General features: G+C 44.8%; 1 long non-coding RNA gene across 2 annotated transcripts in view; it reads left to right on the top strand.

Annotated features, from left to right (window-relative positions):
• The window catches only part of LOC140387237 (uncharacterized), a 423,153-nt gene extending 398,446 nt beyond the window's left edge, over nt 1-24,707 (top strand). For both annotated transcript variants that reach the window (XR_011933799.1, XR_011933800.1), the window contains exons 2-3: nt 3,216-3,259; nt 24,563-24,707. This is a non-coding gene — a long non-coding RNA (uncharacterized lncRNA). The remainder of the gene's footprint in view (nt 1-3,215; nt 3,260-24,562) is intronic.
• The last annotated feature ends 3,034 nt before the right edge of the window (nt 24,708-27,741 follow it).

Genomic DNA, 27,741 nt, shown 5'->3' with positions numbered 1-27,741 from the left:
TTCTCTGGAGAGTCTGGATTAAATCAGGTTCATAGCAAAGGATGCACCAGGAACTCACTATTTTCTGAACAATAGAGCAGTTCTTTCACTTCAGCCAGCAGGAGAAAGAGAAAGAACATTCCTTTCACTTCACGTTCCTAAACGTTGCTGCCCAGTTCTCTCTGAATGCTTCACACAGGACACAATCAGCATTGTCAGGCAGAACACTAACCCTGGGCAACCCAGCAGTTGCCAGTTAACCAATCGATTCAACCCCCTCGAAGTCTGATTCCTCAGACCCACTCGGTGCCAATAAGTCTGGCTTCTTATCCACAAAAAAAAAAACGTGAGAACACAGTGTCCTTACAACGGGCTGCGTCAACCGCGAGTCTTCTGCTTAAAGGCAGATTCCGATTAGTGGTCCACATGCCAAAATGATAAAACAAAATAAAATACATGGGAGGAAAGGAAATAAACAGGAAGGACTGTTACATTTCTCTATTATTGCCATGAAGCTAGTGGACCAGCATTTCTTTAAAGGGGAGTACAGTACAGCATGACAGCAGTCCGAGTAGTTTCAATAAAAATGGGTTGCTTGGTTCTAGATTCCCAATAGCCAAGAGAATCAAACTCCCTGCGTCTACCATGGTGAAAACTGCGAATTTCGTTATGCTTCAGTTGAGATCACCCAGAATTCTTCTCATGTCTGCGATGTGGGCTGGACTTGGGCCACAACTTGAAAATGACGGCAGCGTGTGCACCATTTGCAAAGGCCTCCTGTGATATGGACCTATTGAAAGCAAACAGACAGAATATTGGGCATTTAGTAGAACATAGAAAATGCGAAATCATGAACGCACTATTATTCTTATGTTGGACATGCCATCTTGATAACTATTGAACCTGATCCAAATGTCAATTGGACAATTGGTATCGATAACAGCGCTGTTTCAAGCATGATCACCCGATCATGGACAGCAATGGCAGAAAATCAGGGAGGCGGCTAAATGTCCAGCCACCAGAAATGACAATTGCTGGCTGTCCCTTCAATGTGCATCGAATGGGGCCTAATTGCCATTGAGATAAAATTGAGCCGCAAATCTGGCGGCAGTGGATAGGCGGAATGCCATTACTGTAGAACAATGCGGCAGGTTTCCCCACTCTCCAGGCCACGTGTCACCCGGCGGCGCGCCGTTCGTTGGTGGCGAGATTCTTCCTGTCCCTTGTCAATCGGATTTTCCATTGAAGTCACTCCACCCCGCCGCGACACCCATTGCAAGGGTACGCTGCCAGAGGCAAACTTGATTGGAGATGAGGCGGAGTTTGAATTAAGTAACGGGGATGGAGAATAGTGGTGATGAGATGGCCGGCGATAGATGGATTTGATGCATTTCGGTATATGTAAGCCAATATCCTACATTTTACCCCTGGAAGTTACTCCCAGCGAAACTCACCGTCAATGGGACATTTCCTTTGAAGATCTGTAAGAATAGAAAGAGAACAGCGATGTTCAAAGTGACATAGACATGTGGACACGTCCTGTCGCATCCTACCTCCGACGACCCACTTGAATAATAATATTTTTCTTCCTGCTGGGGCAGTCCCCCTTCGCCAATGTCGATTTCTAATTGCAATTAATAAATGTGCGAAATAACCTGATATAGGTACGTGTAGGGGGATTTATGTATTCATTCCCCACTGTGATACGAAATGAAATTCTCTCACAGTGCAATACCGAAACAGTCACCTTTTGGATCTGCCCGATCAAGTTCAAAGAACAAAGAATAAAGAACAATATAACACAGGAAGAGGCCCTTCGGCCCTCCAAGCCTGCACCGACCATGGTATCTGCCTATACTATAACCGGGCGCATTTTACAGAGTCGGTATCCTTCCATTCCCACCCGATTCATATATTTGTCCAGGTGCCCCTTAAATGCCGCTATCGGACCTGCTCATGCCATCTCCCCAGACAACGCGTTCCATATATTTACCACCCTCTGTCATTTCCTGAATAAAAACGGGATGACGTTTTGGCAAGGGAAATTCACGAGTAGAAACTTGGTGACTGAATAGAACCTGATGTCAACGTGAAAAGAAAAAGTTTGCAGCTTTCTTGATGGATTTACATTACACGGTTGGTGGGGAATTGGAGCCGAGCCGGGTCATTGGAATTTGTGAAAGTTGGAGGGAAGACTCGGTTGATGCTGAATTTTCCATAACAGGGTGACGTTGGATTGCCTGCAAATTTCGCATCACGTCTGAGTTTGTGAGAGACATAATGATTCAATCTCTGGGGCCTCAAGAGTTCAGCTTGTCTAACATCGCACACTTGAAACAATCGTGGGTAATCGAACAGTTTCCGTGACTCTAGGATCTGATCATAGATCATAGAATCATAGAATTTACAGTGCCGAAGGAGGCCATTCGCCCATCGAGTCTGCACCGGCTCTTGGAAAGAGCACCCTACCCAAGGTCAGCACCTCCACCCTATCCCCAGAACCCAGCAACCTCACCCAACACTAAGGGCAATTTTGGACACTAAGGGCAATTTATCATGGCCAATCCACCTAACCTGCACATCTTTGGACGGTGTTTTTCGAAACTATTTTGATAAACACAGATGTAATAATTTCTCAGCAGAGTCCAATTTATGTCTGTTAACTGATGACTCTCCAATTATTCCTGACTGGCCTCCCACATACAATTGGCTAAAGTTCGGCTCCTTCCAATTGCACTGTTCGTATCCTTATTTGCACTCATGAATCTGTGTTACGGAGCTCCGTTACAATCCAATCAAGTAACACACTGATTTGAAATCGTGATCCTGATTTAAACATTCCTTCATGTTGTTGCCCGTCGGTATGTAATCTCCTGTCGTTGCAGAGACCAAGACGCCCTGCGGTGGAGATGGTGGAATTCGAACCATCGAGTCTGCACCGGCATTCTGATGAGTAACCCTGCCTGGGCCCACTCCGCTAGAGATCGTTCCCTATTACCTTCTCCAACTGGTGGCCAGTTTTAACTTCTTCAGGGATATCCTTCAAATCCGCGTCTTTGAACAACGACTGTTTAATTATTTGTAACAACTTGATGTTTTCATGAGGTTTTTTTGGAGGTTTATTGCTCTATCGACGCTATGTTAACATAACTTTCTATTGTTTCAGTTTTTGCTGTACATATTAAATGCCAACAAGTTTCCAATTTAACATTATTACCTTTCTCTTTCTGTCGCAGGGCATCCTCTGTTCAGCAAAATGACAACAAAATCAAGAATCCAGGTAATTTAAATAAGAAACGTGGGGCGGAAATTCATCGCGGTGACACAATGTGGACTGCAGGCATCATTAACCACGAGTCCACGCGTCTGATATTCTATTATACAGTAGTCGGAAAAAGTGAAAAGTTGGCAAATCAATGTTTCCAACAGCATTTTTCGGCAAAAAGTTGTGATGATAATTGCTGAGAAAATCTTTGGAACCAATGACCATCTCGCTTTTTAAGCCAGTGTGAAGCTGGGGTACAGGAGGCAGCATATTCCTACCTAATGTGAGCAGTCAGCAGGTTCCTTGACCGGCCTGGCGGCGCCTTCTTGGTCTCTGAGGGCTGAGCGCTGTTGAAATTCTAACTCCATGGCACAAGACAGGAGGGTCCTAGAGTTCTAAAGGAGATAGCTGAAGAAATAGTGGAGGCGTTAGTTATGATCTTTCAAAAGTCACTGGATTCAGGGAAAGTCCAAGAGGATTGGAAAATCGCTGTTGTAACCCCCCTGTTCAAGAAGGGAACAAGGAAAAAGATGGAAAATTATAGGCCAATTAGCCTAACCTCGGCTGTTGGCAAGATTCTAGAATCCATTGTTAAGGATGAGATTTCTAAATTCTTGGAAGTGCAGGGTCGGATTAGGACAAGTCAGCATGGATTTAGTAAGGGGAGGTCGTGCCTGACAAACCTGTTAGAGTTCTTTGAAGAGATAACAAATAGGTTAGACCAAGGAGAGCCAATGGATGTTATCCATCTTGTCTTCCAAAAGGCCTTTGTTAAGGTGCCTCACGGGAGACTGCTGAGTAAAATAAGGGCCCATGTATTCGAGGCAAGGTACTAACATGGATTGACGATTGGCTGTCAGGCAGAAGGCAGAGAGTTGGGATAAAAGGTTCTTTTTCGGAATGGCAACCGGTGACGAGTGGTGTCCCGCAGGGTTCAGTGTTGGGGCCACAGCTGTTCTCTTTATATATTAACGATCTAGATGACGGGACTGGGGGCATTCTGGCTAAGTTTGCCGATGATACAAAGATAGGTGGAGGGGCAGGTAGTATGGAGGAGGTGGGAGGCTTCAGAAAGATTTAGACAGTTTAGGAGAGTGGTCCAAGAAATGGCTGATGAAATTCAACGTGGGCAAGTGCGAGGTCTTGCACTTTGGAAAAAAGAATAGAGGCATGGACTATTTTCTAAACGGTGACAAAATTCATAATGCTGAAGTGCAAAGGGACTTGGGAGTCCTAGTCCAGGATTCTCTAAAGGTAAACTTGCAGGTTGAGTCCGTAATTAAGAAAGCAAATGCAATGTTGTCATTCATCTCAAGAGGCTTGGAATATAAAAGCAGGGATGTTCTTCTGAAGCTTTATAAAGCATTAGTTAGGCCCCATTTAGAATACTGTGAGCAATTTTGGGCCCCACACCTCAGGAAGGACATACTGGCACTGGAGCGGGTCCAGCGGAGATTCACACGGATGATCCCAGGAATGGTAGGCCTAACATACGATGAACGTCTGAGGATCCTGGGATTATATTCATTGGAGTTTAGGAGGTTGAGGGAAGATCTAATAGAAACTTACAAGATAATGAATGGCTTAGATAGGGTGGATGTAGGGAAGTTGTTTCCATTAACAGGGGAGACTAGGACCCGGGGGCACAGCCTTAGAATAAAAGGGAGTCACTTTAGAACAGAGATGAGGAGAAATTTCTTCAGCCAGAGAGTGGTGGGTCTGTGGAATTCATTGCCACAGAGGGCGGTGGAGGCCGGGACGTTGAGTGTCTTTAAGACAGAAGTTGATAAATTCTTGATTTCTCAAGGAATTAAGGGCGATGGAGAGAGAGCGGGTAAATGGAGTTGAAATCAGCCTTGATTGAATGGTGGAGTGGACTTGATGGGCCGAATGGCCTTACTTCCACTCCTATGTCTTATGGTCTTATGGTATTAGGTGAGGTAGCACGATAAGTAGGGCAGGAACAATTGAAGTGAGGCTTTTGTACAGCACGGAATAGTTGCAGGAACTCAAGTATTTTTGTCGATCCCTAATTGCCCTCGAACGAGGCAGTTTGTTACTTCAGAGGGACGGGATGACATCAGTGAATCAGATGGGTTTCTACAACAATTGATGCTGGTTGTCGTGATCGCCATTGCCAAGAACAATATTGGAGGCAACCCTGGTTGATTAACTGAGCTTAAATCTACCTGCCCACTGTGTAGGGATAAAACCCTCTGTCCCGTGAACAGAATGTCCGAATGGCTCCGACCGGTGACTTCTGCATGACGTTCCAACTCATAGAAGCATAAAACATTCGGCCCTCCGAGCATTCTCCGCCATTCATTATCAGCATGGCTGATCATCCAAGTCAGCAGCCTGTCCCCCTTTCCCCCTCCTCCCATATCCGTTGATCCCTTTCGCCCCCAGGGTTATATACAACTTCTCTTGAAAACATACCATGCTTTAGCCTCAACTGGTTCCTGTGGTGCAAATTGCACGGGTCGACCGTGGGGGGGGGGGGGGGGGGGGGGGGGAAGAAATGTCTCCTCATCTCAGTACTAAATGGTCGACTCCGTATCCTCAGACTGTGATGCCTAGTTCTTGACACCCCCACCATTGGGGACATACTTACTGCATCTACCCTGTCCAGTCCTATTAGAATTTTATAGGCTTCCATGCGATCCGCTCTCCCTCCCCCCTCCATATTCTTTTGAACTCGCAACATGTGCGTTAATGAGTCTGGTCTCTTTTGTAAACAAGCATGAGGACATTTTTTAAATTCAATTCTAAGGATTCTAAAATTCTTATCAACATATCCGTCTCTTCAATCGCCCAGAACATCCTGTTCGCTCAAATCTCGTTGTACAATGATTGGATGTGCTGTTCATCTCCTCCTTTAATCCACTGCTTAAAGCCAACTCTGCTCATAATAACAAATTCATGCTGGGCCGGTGCAAATATTCAGTTGTTTAAGCTACCCTGCAGCGGCTTGCAAAACTGTTGTCCAGGACAGGCACTGGATAAATGGAGTTCATGTTATTCCTTTTCGCCATGCTTACCTATCTCTTGTATCTTCTTCTTTAAAGCCGTTATTTCTGAAATAAAAAAAAAAACAGTTATCATTCGAGGCTATATTGCACAACTGCTAAATCTTGAGTAACAGCTTAGTTACATTTTAATACCATCGATTAATTTCAGTTCAATTGAATTCGATTTGTTTCTGCAGTTTCTGTAACATGGGGTGAGGCATGGCATTACGAAACTTGAAGCATGCGCAGTCCTTCGCACCCCGAAATAATTTATTGTGCTCATATTCATCAATTACCTACAGCTCCGGTTGTTTTTCCAAACTCACCTTCCCTTTGCAACTATTTATCCAATTACATTTTGAACATATTTATCCATCCTTCTTCCTGCAAAGTTTCAGATAGTCCAACACTGGTTCCAACGGCCTTCATTTCTGGGAGCTGAAGAGAGAGAGGGAGCCGGAGCGCAGCGAGTGCAGCTTGGGATTCAGGCAGGTGTTTAATCTTGCCCCCAGGCTCCAGTGGCCTTCATTTTTGGGAGCGGGAGAGAGAGAGGGAATCGGATCGCAGCGAGTGCATCTTGGGATTCAGGTAGGTGTTTAAACTTGCCCCCAGGTTCCAGCGGCCTTCATTTCCGGGAGTGGGAGAGAGAAAGAGGGAGCCGGAGTGCAGCTTGGGAATCAGGTAGGTGCTGAAGTGTTTCATTTTTACCTCTATTTAAGTTGGGTGGTTGCTAAACCCGAGACACTACAATTGTAGTGTCTCCCACCTCCTCTGACCTAAGGGGGTAAGTCAATCAGGTAAGCACTCTCTTTTCTTTATCTTTTATCCGCAAGTTATAGCTTATGGGGTCTGTCGGGAAGGCAAGTTTTCCTTTAAAAACTTACCTTGCAGGAGAAGCAGCCTTCAGATTTTCGGCGGGAGCAGTGGCCAGGGGTCTGTCGGGAAGGTAAGTAGCTGGGACAAATTTAACTCTTTGTGGGTTGGTAAGTATTGCGATTGGTAAGTGAAATCTTTATTCCTTTCACTTATTCATTATTTGATATTACATTTGTAATCAGTTAAGGTAAAGTGTAAAAATGGCAGGAGATCCCAGACCCGTGTTATGCTCCCCGTGCTGAATGTGGGAGTTCAGGGACGCGGCCGATGTCCCTGACTCCTTCATGTGCGGGAAGTATGTCCAGCTGCAGCTCCTGTTAGACCGCATGATGGCTCTGGAGCTGTGGATGGACTTACTTTGGAGCATCCGCGATGCTGAGGAGGTCGTGGATAGCATGTTCAGTGAGTTGTGCACACCGCAGATTAGGGTTGGTGAGGGAGACAGGGTGACCAAAAGGCAGTGAAAGAACAGGAAGGCAGTGCAGGTGTCCCCTGCGGTCATCTCCCTCCAAAACAGGTATACCATTTTGGATACTGTTGGGGGAGATGACTCACCAGGGGAAGGCAGTAGTAGCCAGGCTCATGGCACCATGGCTAGCTCTGCTGCACAGAAGGGCGAGAAAAAGACTGGCAGGGCTATAGTCATCGTGGATTCAATCGTAAGGGGTGTAGACAGGCGTTTCTGTGGTCGAAGACGAGACTCCCGAATGGTATGTTGCCTCCCGGGTGCACGGGTCAGGGATGTCTCAGATCGGCTGCAGGACATACTGAAGGGGGAGGGTGACCAGCCAGTTGTCGTGGTGCATATAGGCACCAACGATATAGGTAAAAAATGGGATGAGGTCCTACAATCAGAATTTAGGGAGTTATCATCGAATTATCATAGAATTTACAGTGCAGAAGGAGGCCATTCGGCCCATCAAGTCTGCACCGGCTCTTAGAAAGAGCACCCCACCCAAGGTCCACACCTCCACCCTAGCCATACGTTAGGAGGTAAGATTAAAAGAAAGTAGGACCTCAAAGGTAGTAATCTCAGGATTGCTACCTGTGCCATGAGACAGTCAAGAGTAGAAATTCAAGACTAGTCAGAATGAATACGTAGCTTGAGAGATGGTGCAGGACGGAGGGGTTCAGAGTTTTGGGGCATTGGAACCGGTTCTGGGGGCGGTGGGACCATTACAAATCGGATGGTCTACACCTGGGCAGGACTGGAGTCAATGTCCTAGGGGGTGCTTTTGCTAACACTGTTGGGGAGGTTTTAAACTAATGTGGCAGGGGAATGGGAACCAGATTAGGAAGTTAGAGGTCAGTAAAGAGGCAACAACTAAAGCCAGTAAGGTACTAGATAATAAACTCAATGTGACTAAGGGGAAGAGTAGACAGGGAAGAGATGATGAACGCAAAGGGACAGGTGATCTAAGGTGCATTTGTTTCAATGCGAGAAGTGTAGCGGGTAAGGCAGATGAACTTAGGGCTTGGATTAGTACCTGGGAATATGATGTTGTTGGTATTACGGAGACTTGGTTGAGGGAAGGGCAAGACTGGCAACTAAATATCCCAGCGTATAGATGCTTCAGGAGGGATAGAGAGGGAGGTAAAAGGGGTGGAGGAGTTGCATTACTGGTCAGAGATGATATCACAGCTATGATTAAGGAGGGCACGATGGAGGATTCGAGCACTGAGGCAAAATGGGTAGAGCTAAGAAATAGGAAGGGTGCAGTAACATTGTTAGGACTTTACTACAGGCCTCCCAAAAGTGAGCGTGAAGTAGAGGTACAAATATGTAGACAGATTATAGAAAAATGTAGGAGCAATAGGGTGGTCGTGATGGGAGATTTTAACTTCCCCAGCATTGAGTGGGACTCATGTGGTGTTGGAGGCGTAGATGGAGCAGAATTTGTAAGGAGCATCCAGGAGAGTTGTTTAGAGCAGTATGTAAATAGTCCAACTCGGGAAGGTGCCATACTGGACCTGGTATTGGGGAATGATCCCGGCCAGGTGGTTGAAGTTTCAGTCGGTGACTACTTTGGGAATAGCAATCACAATTCCGTACGTTTTAGAATACTCATGGACAAAGACGAGAGTGGTCCTAAAGAAAGAGTGCTAAATTGGGCAAAGGCCAAGTATAACAAAATTCGGCAGAAGCTAGGGAATGTGGATTGGGAGCAGCTCTTTAAGGGTAAATCCACATTTGAAATGTGGGAGTCTTTTAAGGAAAGGTTGATTAGAGTGCAGGACAGACATGTCCCTGTAAAAATGAGGGATAGAAATGGCAAGATTAGGAACCATGGATGACGGGTGGAATTGTGAGACTAGCTAAGATGAAAAACAGTACAAAGTCTTACAACACCAGGTTAAAGTCCAACAGGTTTGTTTCGATGTCACTAGCTTTCGGAGCGCTGCTCCTTCCTCGGGTGAATGAAGAGGTCTGTCTGTGCAGGGAAGGTCATGTCTTACAAACCTAATAGAATTCTTTTAGGAAGTGACATCGTTAATTGATGAGGGAAGGGCTGTAGATGTCATGTGCATGGACTTCAGTAAGGCGTTTGATAAAGTTTCCCATGGCAGGTTGATGGAAAAAGTAAAGTCGCATGGGGTTCAGGGTGTACGAGCAAGATGGATATAGAACTGGCTGGGCAACAGGAGAGAGAGAGTAGTGGTGGAAGGGAGTGTCTCAAAATGGAGAAAGGTGACTTGTGGTGTTCCACAGGGATCCGTGCTCGGACCACTGTTGTTTGTGATAGACATAAATGATCTGGACGAAGGTATAGGTGGCCTGATTAGCAAGTTTTCAGATGTACTAAGATTGGTGGAGTTGCAGATAGCGAGGAGGACTGTAAGAGAATACAGCAAAATATAAATAGATTGGAGAGTTGGGCAGAGAAATGGCAGATGGAGTTCAATCCAGGCAAATACGAGGTGATGCATTTTGGAAGATCTAATTCAAGAGCGGACTATACGGTCAATGGAAGAGTCCTGGGGAAAATTGATGTATGGAGAGATCTGGGAGTTCAGGTCTATTGTACCCTGAAGGTGGCAACGCAGGTCGATAGAGTGGTCAAGAAGGCATACAGCATGCTTGCCTTCATCGGACGGGGTATTGAGTCCATGATTCGGCAGCTCATGTTAAGTTGTATAGGACTTTGGTTCGGCAACATTTGGAATACTGCGTGCAGTTCTGGTCGCCGCATTACCAGAAGGATGTGGATGCTTTAGAGAACATAGAACATAGAACGATACAGCGCAATACAGGCCCTTCGGCCCACGATGTTGCACCGACATGGGAAGTCAAAAAAACAAAAGCCATCTAACCTACACTATATCATTATCATCCATATGCTTATCCAATAAACTTTTAAATGCCCTCAATGTTGGCGAGTTCACTACTGTTGCAGGTAGGGCATTCCACGGCCTCACCACTCTTTGCGTAAAGAACCTACCTCTGACCTCTGTCCTATATCTATTACCCCTCAGTTTAAGGCTATGTCCCCTCGTGCTAGCCATTTCCATCCGCGGGAGAAGGCTCTCACTGTCCACCCTATCTAACCCCCTGATCATTTTGTATGCCTCTATTAAGTCTCCTCTTAACCTTCTTCTCTCTAACGAAAACAACCTCAAGTCCATCAGCCTTTCCTCATAAGATTTTACCTCCATACCAGGCAACATCCTGGTAAATTTCCTCTGCACCCGTTCCAAAGCTTCCACGTCCTTCCTATAATGAGGTGACCAGAACTGTACGCAATACTCCAAATGCGGCCGTACGAGAGTTTTGTACAGCTGCAACATGTCCTCATGACTCCGGAACTCAATCCCTCTACCAATAAAGGCCAAAACTCCATCGGCCTTCTTCACAACCCTATCAACCTGGGTGGCAACTTTCAGGGATCTATGTACGTGGACACCGAGATCCCTCTGCTCATCCAAACTTCCAAGAATTTTACCATTAGCCAAATATTCCGCATTCCTGTTATTCCTTCCAAAGTGAATCAGCTCACACTTCTCTACATTAAACTCCATTTGCCACCTCTCAGCCCAGCTCTGCAGCTTATCTATGTCCCTCTGTAACCTGCAACAGCCTTCCGCACTGTCGACAACACCACCGACTTTAGTGTCGTCTGCAAATTTACTCACCCACCCTTCTGCGCCCTCCTCTAGGTCATTGATAAAAATGACAAACAGCAACGGCCCCAGAACAGAACCTTGTGGTACGCCACTTGTAACTGAACTCCATTCTGAACATTTCCCATCAACCACCACCCTCTGTCTTCTTTCAGCTAGCTAATTTCTGATCCACATCTCTAAATCACCCTCAATCCCCAGCCTCCGTATTTTCTGCAATAGCCTACCGTGGGGAACCTTATCAAACGCTTTACTGAAATCCATATACACCACATCAACTGCTCTACCCTCGTCTACCTGTTCAGTCACCTTCTCAAAGAACTCGATAAGGTTTGTGAGGCATGACCTACCCTTCACAAAGCCATGCTGACTATCCCTGATCATATTATTTCCATCTAGATGATTATAAATCTTGTCTCTTATAATTCCCTCCAAGACTTTACCCACAACAGACCCGGTCGATAGTTGCCAGGGTTGTCTCTGCTCCCCTTCTTGAACAAAGGGACCACATTTGCTATCCTCCAGTCCTCTGGCACTATTCCTGTAGCCAATGATGACATAAAAATCAAAGCCAAAGGCTCAGCAATCTCTTCCCTGGCTTCCCAGCGAATCCTAGGATAAATCCAATCAGGCCCCGGGGACTTATCTATTTTCAGCCTGTCCAGAATTGCCAACACCTCTTCCCGATGTACCTCAATGCCATCTATTCTAATAGCCTGGGTCTCAGCATTCTCCTCCACAACATTCTCTTTTTCCTGAGTGAATACTGACGAAAAATATTCATTTAGTATCTCTCCTATCTCTTTAGACTCCACACACAACTTCCCATCCCTGTCCTTGACTGGCCCTACTCTTACCCTAGTCATTCCTTTATTCCTGACATACCTATAGAACGTTTTTGGGTTTTCCTTGATCCTACCTGCCAAGTACTTCTCATGTCCCCTCCTTGCTCGTCTTAGCTCTCTCTTTAGATCCTTCCTCGCTACCTTGTAACTATCAAGCACCCCAACTGAAACTTCACACCTCATCTTCACATAGGCCTCCTTCTTCCTCTTAACAAGAGATTCCAATTCTTTGGTAAACCACGGTTCCCTCGCTCGACACCTTCCTCCCTGCCTGACCGGTACGTACTTATCAAGAACACGCAGTAGCTGTTCCTTGAACAAACTCCACATATCCAGTGTGCCCAACACTTGCAGCCTACTTCTCCAACCTCTCCACCAGAATTTATTGGTGGGGGGGGGGGGGGGAACCTTCCCAGAAGTCCGCGGGCCGAACTTCCGGTTCCGGGTCGAACCTCCGGTTCCTGCCTTAAAAATAAAAAATAAAACAGAAAAGAAGAACAGAAACGGGACCAGGTAAGTGTTTTAAACTCAAATACTCACCTCCCGGCAGCCCCTGCACGCCGCTCCTGCCGAAATTCTAAGTGCTGCTCCTGCAAGGTAAGTGTTTTAAACTCAAATACTCACCTCCCGGCAGCCCCTGCATGCCGCTCCTGCCGAAATTCTAAGTGCTGCTCCTGCAAGGCAAGTGTTTTAAACTCAAATACTCACCTCCCGGCAGCCCCTGCACGCCGCTCCCGCCGAAATTCAAAGGTGCAGAGGAGGTTCACCAGGATGTTGCCTGGTATGGAGAGTGCTAGCTATGAAGAAAGGTTGAGTAGATTCGGATTGGTATCGTTGGAGACGGAGGTTGAGGGGGGACCTGATTGAGGTCTACAAAATTATGAGAGGTATGGACAGGTTGGAAAGCAACAAGCTTTTTCCAAGAGTGGGGGTGCCAATTACAAGGGGTCACGATTTCAAGGTGAGAGGGGGAAAGTTTAAGGGAGATGTGCGTGGAAAATTTTTTACGCAGAGGGTGGTGGGTGCCTGGAACGCTTTGCTAGCGGAGGTGGTAGAGGCGGGCACAATAGCATCATTTAAGATGCATCTAGACAGATATATGATGTGCGGGGAACAGAGGGAAGTAGATCCTTGGAATATAGGTGACAGGTTTACATAAAGGATCTGGATCAGCGCAGGCTGGGAGGGCCGAAGGGCCTGTTCCTGTGCTGTAATTTGCTTTGTTCTTTGTTCTTTGTTCTACTCCCCAAAAATCAATCGATATGTTTGTGAAGAGATGCAATGATAAGAGTATGGGACTGCAATGTTTCTCTTTGCAAATTGAGGTTTCTGAATGGATACAGGAGCCATAGCCCCAACTCCATTTGACGTCTTCGAAAAGGTGATTCTAGAGAAAAGAGGTCACAATATTGACACACTGCCAAAATAGTGCAGAAAATACAAGGCTATTGGAGCTGGGTTGCGACACCTACAGGCTTTGAGCGAGTTCAATAGCCAAGATGCAGAGATTAGGTAGTCGCTGGGAGTATAGAACCTGCAACAACCTGCAACCAAAATGTTGTTGCTCTGCGTTCTATAATAAATATGAGGCATGAAGTGCACAGGGCACTGGGCTCGCCAATTCAGGGAATCTGGTTCAGAGTGGACGATCCGATGGTAGCATAATACAACCCATATGCATAGCTGATTGGCTGCAACAACTGGCAGTGCGCCAGGCACCAAGTACTCAAGCATACAAATGAGGTTAGTGATCAAGACGGACAAGGGATCTTTAGTTGCCCTTCAGAAGGTGGCGGTGAGTTGCTTCTTGAACCGCCGCAGCCCTTGAGTTGCAGATACATCCACTGTGCTATTAGATATGGTGTTCCAGGATGTTGCCCCAGCGACAGTGAAGGAACAGTGATATATTTCCAAGTCAGGGTGGTGAGAGTCTTGAAGGGGAAACTCCAGGTGGTGGGGTTCCCAGGTATCTGCTGCTCTTATCTTTCTAGATGGTGCAGCGTAGGTATCTAATTTCATGGACAGACTGAACGAGGCTTGTTATGTGGCAAGGACGTATTTAAAATAGCACGGCAATTAATTAATTAGTTGATAGGAGAGCACAAACCTGTAGTTTTGCAGCAGGGGAGAAATGTTGGCTGTTATCAACTGTGTTGGGTGAACTATTGAAAGTTAGAATTAGTGGACCAAATCAGGCTACAAGAAAGTAGATTTAAGTAAATTACTTGGTGGGTACACCAGATAGACGTTCATCTCACTGAGATTTTGTATTACCACGATTAGGCGGTATTGGGATAGAGGAGATGAGGACAAGCATGAAGTCTTGGTAGTAATGAAGCAGAGAGAAGAAGAAGGCTGAATTCTGAGAGTGGCATTCCACTAATTTATGTGGGTAATGAGAGAATACTGGGAAACTTAAACAACTGGTAAAGTTATCTTCCAGATGGGGGCCGAGGTGAATTGGAATAACAATTGCAATCTTTTTTTATGTTTCTTTGTGGGAATAAAGTAGGTAGAACAGAGATAGCGATGCATGATGTAGATGTGGGACAAACAGTTACCATACAGCAACATTCATATAGATTAAATCCAGCAAATTTATCACAATTACAGAAGGACATTTAATATATGCTTCAAAATGACCCGAGTTAATTGCGTTTCAGTGTTGGAGTTCCCCTATTGCAATGGTGCCAAAGACAAATGGTACACAAATACTTTCTGTGAACTACAGCAACGTGAAAGCCATCACCTGGGGCGATTTGTTTGCTATAACACGGTTGGAGGATTGCATTGAAAGAGTTGGATGATCTAAATTCATCACAAAATAGAATTACTTAAGGGACATGTGGAACTTACTTTGCCTTGAGAGGCAAAGGAAATTTCAGCAAACGTGACGCGAAATGGGCTATATCAATTTATTTTGTGCCATTCAGGATGAAGTACCAATGCACAACATTTCAGATACTAATAAATAAAGTTATTCAAGGACTCAGTTGCCGTGCAGTGCACAATGATGATTCAGTGGTGTTTAGTGCAATTTGTGAAGAATGCCTGCAACACTTAAGAAAGTGTTTGAACGCTCAAAATAAGTCAATATGGCCATGAACTTGGCAAAAAGCAAATTTGTAAAAGCTGAAATTATTTATTTAGGACATATCGTAAAACATAACCAAAAAACTCCACGAGATGCGAAAATACAGACCATTTGGAGTTCAACCAACAACAAGGAAATATATGTAATGATTTCTGGGATTGAATGGATATCATGGTAAATTTGTACCGAACTTCAGCTGTGTGGTATCGCCACGAGCAGAGGTCTTTTTTCAAATATAATTTAAAGTGCCCAATTCATTTTTTTCCAATTAAAGGGAAATGTAGCGTGGTCAATCCACCTACATTGCACATTGTTGGGTTGTGGGGGTGAGACCCACGCAAACTTGGGGATAATGTTCAAACTTCGCACGGACAGTGACCTGGGGCCGGGATCAAAATGGGGTCTTCAGCGTTGCGAGGCAGCAGTAATTAACAGAAGTTTAGAAAAAGAATAATACATTTAACAGAACGGAGGACTGACAAATTGCATTCCAACATTAAAATAAAACTGTGTTAGCCGCACAGATTACGACAGACATTTTAAAAGTGTCTGTGGAAGCTAACGACAATGTTATGGGGGTTGTGTTGTTCCATGAAGATGAAGTATGAATTGAGAAGCATGTGGAATAATGTTGAAGGAAATTAAATCTTCATTAACAGACGTACTCTACAATTGAAAAAGGGACTTTACGCATCGTAGTCGCATTACAACATGTTGAGATTTATGTTGGCTGTAATCCAGCAGAAGCAACCATATATACAGATGACAATTCCATAAAGGTTATGGAGTTGTTTCGGAATCGGAACATTAGGTTATTTAGATGGAGTCTGTTACTAAGTACGTTTAATTGGAAAATCATTCATGTGGATGGGAAAGAAAACATAATTGATAATGCCTTGTCACGAGTGCAAAATCGATTATTGGGAACCTGTGTATAAATACTTTGGGATATATTTTGAAATCTGTGTAATGTTCGATAAGGTACAACCGATAAGAAATGGTTGAGAAATGAAATCATCTCTGAAATGAGGACGTTTCATTTGAAAAACGAAGTGCAACATTAATAATTGGGAGAAATTAAGATTAAAACTTAAATTGAGCTGGAATGAAATTGAAAAACAATTGATAATGTCAGATGTCTCAAGGGAGCATGATATGCAAATTAGTCCATCCATGAGAAAAAGCAAGTGTATCCCAATTTAACGAGGGGGAAACAATGGCTCTGGAAGAGGCATTTCAAAGTGGAGAGATGCGGAAATCCGCATGTATATGCTAAAAGGCGTATTCACAGGTAGGTAACGTAAAAGGGAAATAATGATGTACCCTTAACACAATAAGACAGATAAAGAGCTACCCAGCTGGAGGAACAGACTTCCGAACACAAGTTTTTGCTAAATCAGCAGCTGGTTAAGATGCAAAACATGAAAGGAAAAGATTGTGTCTTTGCTGAAACCGAAGATGACGTTCCGAAAACGTGGTCAACTATTATGCAGGGCGGTATCCACCGCTTTGGATACTGTTGTGGGGAATGGTCTCTCAGGGGAAAACAGCAACAGCCAATCTCGTGGCACCACGGTTGGGCCTGCTGCAGAGGGGAGGTGTGATAAGTGAGACAGTCCAATAATTAGAGGGGATTCAATTGTAAGGGGAATAGACAGGCGTGTCTGTGGCCGCAAATGAGACTCCAGGATGGTATGTTGCCTCCCTGGTGGTAGGGTCAAGGATGTCTTGGAGCGGGTACAGGACATTCTGGAGGGGGAGGGTGAACACTCAGTGGTCGTGGAACTCATCGGTACAAATGGCATAGGTTAAAAAAAGGGATGAGGTCCTAAAAGCAGAATACGGGTCGCTCGGAAGGACGTTAAGAAATCGGACTTCAAAGGTAGTGATCTCAGGATTAATGCCGGTGCCACTTGCTAGTCAGAATGACAGGATATATAGAATGAATACGTGGCTGAAGAGATGGTGTCAGGGGGAGGGTTTCAGATACCTGGGGCATTGGGACAGGTTCTGCGGGAGGTTGGACCTGTACAAGGTGGACGGGTTACACCTGGGCAGGACTGGAACTGATGTCCTACGGGGATGGGAACCGATGCAGGAAGTCGGAAGGTAGTACACCAGGGACAGAAACAAAAGGCAGTAAGGGGGAAAGTGTAAGGCAGAGAAGCCACAGTCAAAAATCAAAAAGGGCGACAGTACAAGGTACAGTGACTGAGGGGAGCTCAGTGAATAGGCCCAGTAATACTAAAAGGAATAACACGGGATGTAAAACCACAAATAGAAAGCGATGCGGCAGGTCCTTACATGAAGATATGGGTTCAACGACAAGGAAAATTAGGAGAAAAGTTAAGAGGAAAAATAACTGAGGAGAGGTTACTGATCAAGGTGTTAAGATTCAAAACAGAGGTATAGAAGCCAACACATGGGTACTTTACCTGAATGCTCGTATTTGGAATAAGGTAAATGAGTTGATGGTGCAAATCATCGTGAATGACTACGATTTAGTGGCCATTACTGAAACATGGTTAAAGGATGGTCACGAGTGGGAGTTAAATATCCAATGGTATCAAACTACATGGAAGCACAGAGTGGATGGTAAGGTGTAGCTCTGTTATTTAAGCATGACATCCGGGCAATAGTAAGGGGTGACATCAGTGCTATGGAGGATAAGGCTGAATCCATTTCGGTGGAAATCAGGAATAGTAGGCGAAAAGGTCACTGATAGGAGTAGTCTATAGGCCACCAAATAGTAACATTGTGGTGGGGCAGGCAATAAACAAAGAAATAACGGACGCATGTAGAAATGGTACAGCAGTTATCATGGGGGATTTTAATCTACATGTGGATTGGTTTAACCAGGTCGGTCAAGGCAGCTTTGAGGAGGAATTTATAGAATGTATCCGCAATAGTTTCCTCGAACAGTATGTAATTTTAAAAAATCATAGATATTGGTAATGGAACATACGAGGGAATACGCGGTCCTAGATCTGATCCTGTGTAATGAGACAGGATTGATTAATGATCTCATAGTTAGGGATCCTCTTGGAAGGAGCGATCACAATATGGTGGAATTTAAAACACAGATGGAGGGTGAGAAGGTAAAATAGAACACTGATGTTTTGCGCTTAAACAAAGGAGATTACAATGGGATGAGTGGAGAGGTAGACTGCGAGGAAAGACTTTATGGTGAAACAGTTGAGGAACAGTGGAGAACCTTCCAAGCGACTTTTCACAGTGCTCAGCAAAGGTTTATACCAACAAAAAGGAAGGACGGTAGAAAGAGGGAAAATCGACCATGGATATCAAAGGAAATAAGGGAGAGTATCAAATTGAAGGAAAAAGCATACAAAGTGGTAAAGATTAGTGGCAGACTAGAGGACTGAGAAATCTTTAGGGGGCAATCGAAAGCTACTAAAAAAGCTATAGTGAAGAGTAAGATAGATTATGAGAGTAAACTTGCTCAGAATATAAAAACAAATAGTAAAGGTTTCTACAAATATATAAAACACAAAAGAGTGGCTAAGGTAGATATTGATCTTTTAGAGGATGAGAAGGGAGATTTAATAATGGGAGATGTGGAAATAGCTGAGGAGCTGGATAGGTTTGTTGGGTCGGTCTTCACAGTGGACGACACAAATAACATGTCAGTGACTGATGGAAATGGGGCTATGACTGGTGAGGACCTTGAGATGATTGTTATCACTAAGGAGGCAGTGATGGGCAAGCTGATGGGGCTAAAGGTAGACAAGTCTCCTGGCCCTGATGGAATGCATCCCAGAGTGCTGAAAGAGATGGCTTGGGAAATTGCAAATGCACTAATGATAATTTACCAAAATTCACTAGACTATGAGGTGGTCCCGGTAGATTGGAAATTAGCAAACATGACACCACTGTTTAAAAAAAGGAGGTAGGCAGAAAGCGGGTAGTTATAGGCCAGTTAGCTTAACTTCGGTAGTAGGGCAGATGCTGTAATCTATCATCAAGCAAGAAATAGCGAGGCATCTGAATGGAAATTGTCCCATTGGGAAAAAGCAGCATGGGTTCATAAAGGGCAGGTCGCGCCTAACTAATTTAGTGGAATTTTCTGAGGACATTACCAGTGCGGCAGATAACGGAGAGCCAATGGCTCTCCATTATATAATCTTCTTATGTAACAGGTTCATATATGTGGTATATCTGGATTTCCAGAAAGCTTTTGACAAGGTGTCACACAAAAGGTTGCTGCATCAGATAAAGATGCATGGCATCAAGGGTAAAGTAGTAGCATGGATAGAGGATTGGTTAATTAATAGAAAGCAAAGAGTGGGGAATAATGCGTGTTTCTCTGGTTGACAATCAGTAGCTAGTGGTTTCCCTCAGGGATCAGTGTTGGGCCCACAATTGTTCACAATTTACGCAGATGATTTGGAGTTGGGAACCAAGTGCAATGTGCCCAAGTTTGCAGATGAAACTATGATGAGTGGTGAAGCAAAACGTGCAGAGGATGCCGGCGGTCTGCAGAGGGATTTGGATAGGCTAAGTGAATGGGCTAGGGTCTGGTACATGGAATACAATGTTGACAAATGCGAGGTTATCCATATTAGTAGGAATAACAGCGAAAGGAAATATTATTTAAATGATAAAATATTAAAACATGCTGCTGTGCAGAGAGACCTGGGTGTGCTAGTGCATAAGTCGAAAAAAGTTGGTTTAAAGGTGCAACAGATGATTAAGAAAGCAAATGGAGTTTTGTCCTTTATTGCTAGAGAGATGGAGTTTAAGGCTAGGGATGTTATGCTGCAATTGTATAAGGTGTTAGTGAGGCCACACTTGGAGTGTTGTGTTCAGTCTTTGTCCCCCTAACTGAGAAAGGACGTACTGGCGCTGGAGGGTGTGCAGAGGAGATTCACTTGGTTAATGCCAGAGCTGAAGGGGTTGGATTACGGGAAGAGGTTGAGATGACTGGAACTGTACTCGTTGGAATTTAGAGGGATGCGGGGGGATCTTACAGAAACATATAAAATTATGAAGGGAATAGATAGGATAGATGCAGGCAGGTTGTTTCCACTGGCGGGTGAAAGCAGAACTGGGGGGCATAGCCACTAAATAAGGGGAAGTAGATTTATGACTGAGCTTAGGAGGAATGTCTTCACCCAAAGGGTTGTGAATCTATGGAATTCCTTGCCCAGTGAAGCAGTTGAGGCTCTTTCATGAAATGTTTTAAGATAAAGATAGATCGTTTTTTGTAGAATAAAGCGATTAAGGGTTATGGTATTCGGGTCGGAAAGTGAAGCTGAGTCCACAAAAGGTCAGCCATGATCTCATTGAATGGCGGAGCAGGCTCGAGGGGCCAGATGGCCTACTCCTGCTCCTGGTTCTTATGTTCTTATGTAACAGGTTCGATTCCCAGCTTGGGTCACTATCTGTACGGAGTCTGCACGTTCTCCCCATGTCTGCCTGTGTTTCCTCCGGCAGCTCCGGTTTCTTCCCAAAGTCTAAAGATGTGCAGATTATGTGGATAGGCCGTGTTAAATTGCCCCTAATGTCCAAAAAGGTTAGGTGGGGTTATCGACATTGGTGGACGTGTGGGCTTAATTAGGGTGCTCCTTACAGGGGCCGGTGCAGACTCGATGGGTCGAATGACCTTCTTCTGCACTGTAAATTCTGTGGTAATTATCTGCTGGATGTAGCTCATATCAGTATTTAATATTCGATGTAGTTTGGGAACAAAGGGGTGTCCCAGAGTTCAAGGAACGTAGGTAGTTGGGAACCAATGGGTAAATTCATGTAATAGTGTGTGGGTATAGCCATCAGCTTAATAAAGTGTTGTAGCCTATTTTAGGCCTTCTCATGTTTTTAAAAAGTTAATACGTATTATTTATTTATTGATCAAACAACGACTGGACTATTCATCCCATGGTCGCATATTTGTTCCTCGCAGTATACCATAATTTAAATACACGACACTGACAAATGGATTTCTAAGTTACCATTCCAAAGTTTATTATACTACCCTGGAGTTTAACACCAGTGCGTTCTTAATACCGGATTGAAGTAAACTGAAGTGGTTTGTTTGCGTGTTTTGCTATCGGCTGTCACTTCCGTTCCATCGTGTTCACCATTGCCAACTTTCCATTTACCCTCATTAGTTGAAGAAGCTAATTCTATAGTGTACACACACTCAGGTTAATACGTTACCTCCATCTTTTTCACGTAGCTCTTCATCTAAAACACAAAAAAAGATTGATGGTCACAGACATCTATACTAAACAAATTAATTCATTGACTGCTGCAGTATTTTTACATGAAGTCAGTTGTTCACAATAAAAAATACTCAAGGAAGGCCGCGTCTTCCACTGCATATTGATTTATTTCCCGATCTTTGGTTTCACTGATGCAGGGTCAGGAATTTAGGTCGACCTGTTTGGATTAGGTCAGCTTTCTATACAATCTATTTTCCTAACACTATTTGTTGGGCATTTCTATTCATCTCCGTTCTAGAGCAGGTGGCTGAGGAATGAATTCTGTTCCCCATGCGAACTCACATTTGGAGTTTCCATCACTGAAGCAAATTAATCTTTTAGCTCTTTAAGAGAGTTCGCACTCGCACCATGTTAGAGGAAGGATAATGTTGATGCGTGTCGTATGGGATATTATAACTTGTTATGCTGTAATGTGAGGACGGAGCGAGAGAGACGACATCAAACCTCACAGCTGCAGTGATGGGCCAACAATGCCTGGAACCAATTTTTAAAATTTAATTCCCAGATTATGGGATACGGGCTTCGCTGGATAGCCCAGCATTAGTTGCCCATCCCTAATTGCGCCAGCGAATATGGGGTCAGCCGACTTCTTGAACGGCTGCTGTGCTGCAGGTCCACCCACTGTGGTGTTCTGGAAGGAATTGCAGGATTTCGACCCAGCAACATTGAAGGAAGGGCGGAGTTATTTCCAAATCAGGATGGTGAATAACTTGGAGGGGACTTGCAAGTGGTGGTCGACCCATGTATCTGCTGCCCTTGTACTTCTAGATGGTAGTGATCGTGGGTTTGGATGGTGCTGCCTAAACTGACTTGGTGAGTTCCTGTGGTGAATCTTGTAGAGTGTACACAGAGCTGCGACTGTGCGGTGGTGGTGGACGAGCGAATGTGAATGGAAGGAGTTCCAATCAAGCGGGCTGCTTTGTCCTGGATGATTTCGAACTTCATGAAAGCTGTTGGAGCTGCACTCAAACACGAAAGGTGACAGTATTCCATTATACTCCTGACGTGTGCCGTCCTGCGTCCTGTCTTATCATTTAAGAATCAGCACGGCAGAAAGGGGAGTTAGAAATTCATAATCAATTTGTTTCAATGAGTATGAATATCTTTTTCGCAAGGACAGAATTTATTTTACAACGGTCGATAATATGTAGGTGAATAGTACAACAGTTCTTGAAAGAGTTGCAGGAATTTGCCCCGGATGCATTGCTGGAATTAGGTTCCAAGTGGTGGTAGCATATGAGTTGGAGAGGAACTTGCTGGCGGTGGTGGTTCGATACTGTTTTCTGCCACGGGCATTTGGGTGATAGAGGTTGTGTATTTGGACATTTTCTCCCAGGACTCATGGTTGATTGGTAAAGTGGACTCTGCACTCCACAACGAGATAGTGCGCCTTTAACTCGAAGTCAAATCGCTAAATATGGCTGCGTTGTCCTTGTATGGTGTCGGCCCTCTTAGTATATGTTGCGACTGCATGTATCCAAGCGACTTGGAGCATTCTGTATGCGCCTTGTTGCAGGTGAGATGCCTGACGGGTTCAAAAGTTGCTACTCGCCGCAATACATTCCACTGGGTGGAGGGGATGACGGAGATGAATGCAGGTGCAGGTCGAGATTGTGGTGGTCGTAGATCAATGGAGTGGTTGGTGGGGGGGGGGCGGAGGTCGTGGGGGAGCTTCAGTCAAGTCCCCGGATCTGGGGTCTCCGCAGCTGGCATGAAGTCGTTGGTGGTTTGTGCTGGTCGGGTCGGTTCGTCACCGCGGAATTTCGCGGCGGTGGTGGGGGGGGGGGGGGGGGGTGGGGTCAGGTGTCTGCGGGGATCAGGTGGTGGAGAAAACATTTGGGGTTCAGTCGGTGGTGTGGGGACAGTCCCGTGGGAGTTCGGACGCGTGCTGATGTTCAATGGGGAGGGTAAATTTGGGCGTGCACAATAGATACCCCGAAGTATTATTGACTTTTCGAGAACAACTATTGATGTTGGAACTGTCTGAAGTTAATAATGTAAATCACATTTTTGGATAGTTCTTGGTGTAGTACATCTGGGACATTTTTTGCAAATGTTTACCTGTGAGGTTTTGAGAGACATTGCCCAGAACACATTTGGTGCGCCCCCTGACGCTGGGGACATCTAAAATTACATCCATAGACAAATAGCTTTCATCTCAAGCTTGTGGAATATGATTAGTAAATATCTATTCGGGCGAGATCTGCGACAGAGCATTCAACCTCTGGGACGACATGTTGGGTGCGATTCTCCACCCCCACGCCAAAGTGGCCTCGCCGTCATGAACGCCGTCGAGGTTCACGACAGCGCGGAATGACCCCGGTCCCGACCGATTCAGGCCCTGAAAATGGGCCAGTATCGGGGCCGAGTCATCTACCCGCGCGAGGCCTTGCTGCCCGCGTAAAGGCGGTGCCGCATAGATGACGCGGCCGGCGCCGCATAATGGACGTCATCCGCGCATGTGCGGGTTGGCCGGCGCCAACCGGCGCATGCGTGGTTGCCGTCCTGTCCAAATCCGCCCCGCAAGAAGATGGGGGACGGATCTTGTGGGGCGGCGGAAGGAAGAAGGTCCTCCTTCAGAGAGGACGGCCTGACGATCGGTGGATTTAAGCCGTTCAGGTGAGGAATCATGATGCATTCCTCACATCCGCTTTCAGCAACCTGGAACTCCCCATTGTTGAATACTATAATGCGCTTGCCCAATTGATGTCCATCAGAATTCTCAAATCTTATGTTGCTACATTTCAGTTGGGTAAAGTTAAGCGGGGAATGTGATGAAATGTGGGTTTAACAGGTCGTGATCCATCATAGTTTTCTGAATGCAGATATGGAGCTTAATGTGCTTTTCCTGTCCCCAATATGTATAGGACGTGTGTCCGACCACAGCAATTAGTCACAAGTCCATATTTGTCAATAACACGGAGCATAATAGGTGAGCCAACTTTCCAATGAAATCGTGGGCAAACGCATTGAGAGTGCTCCATCCGCTGGAAATGCAATCTCAGTGGCATGTACGATTTATTCCATGAATGCGAATCTAATCAGCAACATCTCGGCAATGTATCGTCATTCGACCTGCCGCAGCTTCCAAATATATCCGTCATTTTCTATTTTTTATTGTACAATTCTAGCCATGCCAATTTTCCGCTTTTCATTTGTTTGCGCATCCAACCACTGCCTGGAAATTTTTCGCAACCACTGTGAGAGAAAGTGGCTGTTTGAGGCCAATGATACATGAGCAAGCATTGGATTGCAGTTTACTCTTCTGGTCATCATTCTGAGGGATGGGGCAGCAAGGACGATGAGGATTCCATGGAATGCCCGTATTAGTTTGAGATGCAAAAACACATGCAGGTGAATATGCATTAATTATTACAATTTATTATATCGGAAGGGGCTGGTTTAGCACACTGGGCTAAATCGCTGGCTTTTAAAGCAGACCAAGCAGGCCAGCAGCACGGTTCAATTCCCGTACCAGCCTTCCCGAACAGGCGCCGGAATGTGGCGACTAGGGGCTTTTCACAGTAACTTAATTGAAGCCTACTTGTGACAATAAGCGATTTTCATCATTTTCATCTTATTACTTACCATCAATGCATTTCCCTTTTAAATCTAAAACATCATATTAATGTAACAATGTAATGATATTCATCTGGAAAATACTTGGGAATATAGAACAGTAACAGGCCATTTAGCCTTACAACAAGTTTCACCATTTAATCTGCACCTTCTTACCAGTATCTAACTTTGCCCCATATACCGTAATTCCTTTATCTCCAAAATCTATCCATCTTAAAGTTGAAGATCGCAATTGGCCCAGTCCCATTTGTTGTCGATGAAAGACAGCTTCCACCTACTCCCACACTCTGTCCAAGTGTTTACTTAGTTTGCTTTTGAAAGTACTTTTTTCATTTTTTTATTTGGCTTTGACCACAGTCCCAGGAAACCCCACGCCTTGGCATTATTTTCTCTCATCTGCCTTATTCATTGCTGTTGACGCCCTGAAAATCTCTACTAAAACACCGTTAACTTCTACATTTCAGATGACACAAACTATATTGGAATAATCCCTCCTGGGCTCATAGTGACCGGATGAGCAAAAATGAAAATTCAATAAGCCCGATCATCGCAAACTTCTCCACCGGCTTTCTGAGCTGATAACTGTTGAAGGTGGACGGAAACATACAGCAGGAACATTTCCTCAAAATTCACATGTAGCCGACCACTGACAGCAGGTAATGTTCGCTAAAAAATGTGTTGCTGGTGTTCCATTATAAAAGAAACAGCGTGTAGGCTGAAATTAGGAATGAAATTAAATCAATAGCACTAAACGACATGGGGTCGGATGATGTGGAGTCTGTGTGGGTAGAGTTGAGGAACCACAAAGGCAAAAAAACCATAATGGGAGTTATGTACAGGACTCCGAACAGTGGTCATGACCAGGGGCACAAGATGCACCACGAAATAGAAAGTGCGTGTCAGAAAGGCAAGGTCACAGTGATCATGGGGGACTTTAATATGCAGGTGGACTGGGTAAATAATACTGCCAGTGGACCAAAGGAAAGGGAATTCATTGAATGTTTACAGGAGGGCTTTTTGGAACAGCTTGTGATGGAGCCCACGAGGGAACAGGCCATTCTGGACTTAGTGTTATGTAATGAGCCAGACTTGATTAAAGATCTTAAAGTAAGGGAGCACTTAGGAGGCAGTGATCATAATATGGTCGAATTCAATCTCCAATTTGAAAGAAAGAAGGTAGAATCAGATGTAAAGGGGTTACAGTTAAATAAAGATAACTACAGGGGCATGAGGAAGGAACTGACGAAAATCGACTGGGAGCAGAGCCTAGTGCGAAAGACAGTAGAACAGCAATGGCAGGAGTTTCTGGGAGTAATTGAGGACACAGTACAGAGGTTCATCCCAAAGAAAAGAAAGGTTATCAGAGGGGGGATTAGGCAGCCATGGCTGACAAAGGAAGTTAGGGAATGCATCAAAGCAAAAGAGAATGCCTATAATGTGGCAAAGACTAGTGGGAAGTCAGAAGATTGGGAAGGCTACAAAAACAAACAGAGGATAACAAAGAGAGAGATAAGGAAAGAGAGGATCAAATTTGAAGGTAGGCTAGCCAGTAACATTAGGAATGATAGTAAAAGTTTCTTTAAATACATTAAAAACAAACGGGAGGCAAAAGTTGACATTGGGCCGCTCCAAAATGACGCTGGTAATTTTGTGATGGGAGACAAGGAAATAGCCGAGGAACTGAATAAGTACTTTGCGTCAGTCTTCACAGTAGAAGACATGATTAATATCCCAACAATTCCGGAGAGTCAGGGGACAGAGTTGAATATGGTAGCCATCACAAAGGAGAAAGTGCGAGAGAAACTAAGAGGTCTAAAAATTGATAAATCTCCGGGCCGAGATGGGCTACATCCTAGAGTTCTAAAGGAGATAGCTGAAGAAATAGTGGAGGCATTGGTGATGATGTTTCAAAAGTCACTGGAGTCAGGGAAAGTACCAGAGGATTGGAAAATCGCTGTTGTAACCCCCCCTGTTCAAGAAGGGAACAAGGAAAAAGATGGAAAATTATAGGCCAATTAGCCTAACCTCGGTTGTTGGCAAGATTCTAGAATCCATTGTTAAGGATGAGATTTCGAAATTCTTGGAAGTGCAGGGTCGGATTAGGACAAGTCAGCATGGATTTAGTAAGGGGAGGTCGTGCCTGACAAACCTGTTAGAGTTCTTTGAAGAGATAACAAATAGGTTAGACCAAGGAGAGCCAATGGATGTTATCTATCTTGACTTCCAAAAGGCCTTTGATATGGTGCCTCACGGGAGACTGCTGAGAAAAATAAGGGCCCATGGTATTCGAGGCAAGGTACTAACATGGATTGACGATTGGCTGTCAGGCAGAAGGCAGAGAGTTGGGATAAAAGGTTCTTTTTCGGAATGGCAACCGGTGACGAGTGGTGTCCCGCAGGGTTCAGTGTTGGGGCCACAGCTGTTCTCTTTATATATTAACGATCTAGATGACGGGACTGAGGTCATTCTGGCTAAGTTTGCCGATGATACAAAGATAGGTGGAGGGGCAGGTAGTATGGAGGAGGTGGGGAGGCTTCAGAAAGATTTAGACAGTTTAGGAGAGTGGTCCAAGAAATGGCTGATGAAATTCAACGTGGGCAAGTGCGAGGTCTTGCACTTTGGAAAAAAGAATAGAGGCGTGGACTATTTTCTAAACGGTGACAAAATTCATAATGCTGAAGTGCAAAGGGACTTGGGAGTCCTAGTCCAGAATTCTCTAAAGGTAAACTTG

The sequence above is a fragment of the Scyliorhinus torazame genome, chromosome 12 (genome assembly GCF_047496885.1).
Source record: "Scyliorhinus torazame isolate Kashiwa2021f chromosome 12, sScyTor2.1, whole genome shotgun sequence".
Taxonomy (NCBI): Eukaryota; Metazoa; Chordata; class Chondrichthyes; order Carcharhiniformes; family Scyliorhinidae; genus Scyliorhinus; species Scyliorhinus torazame.
Note: the sequence above shows the minus strand (reverse complement) of the source record. Positions and strands in the feature narration are given on the sequence as shown.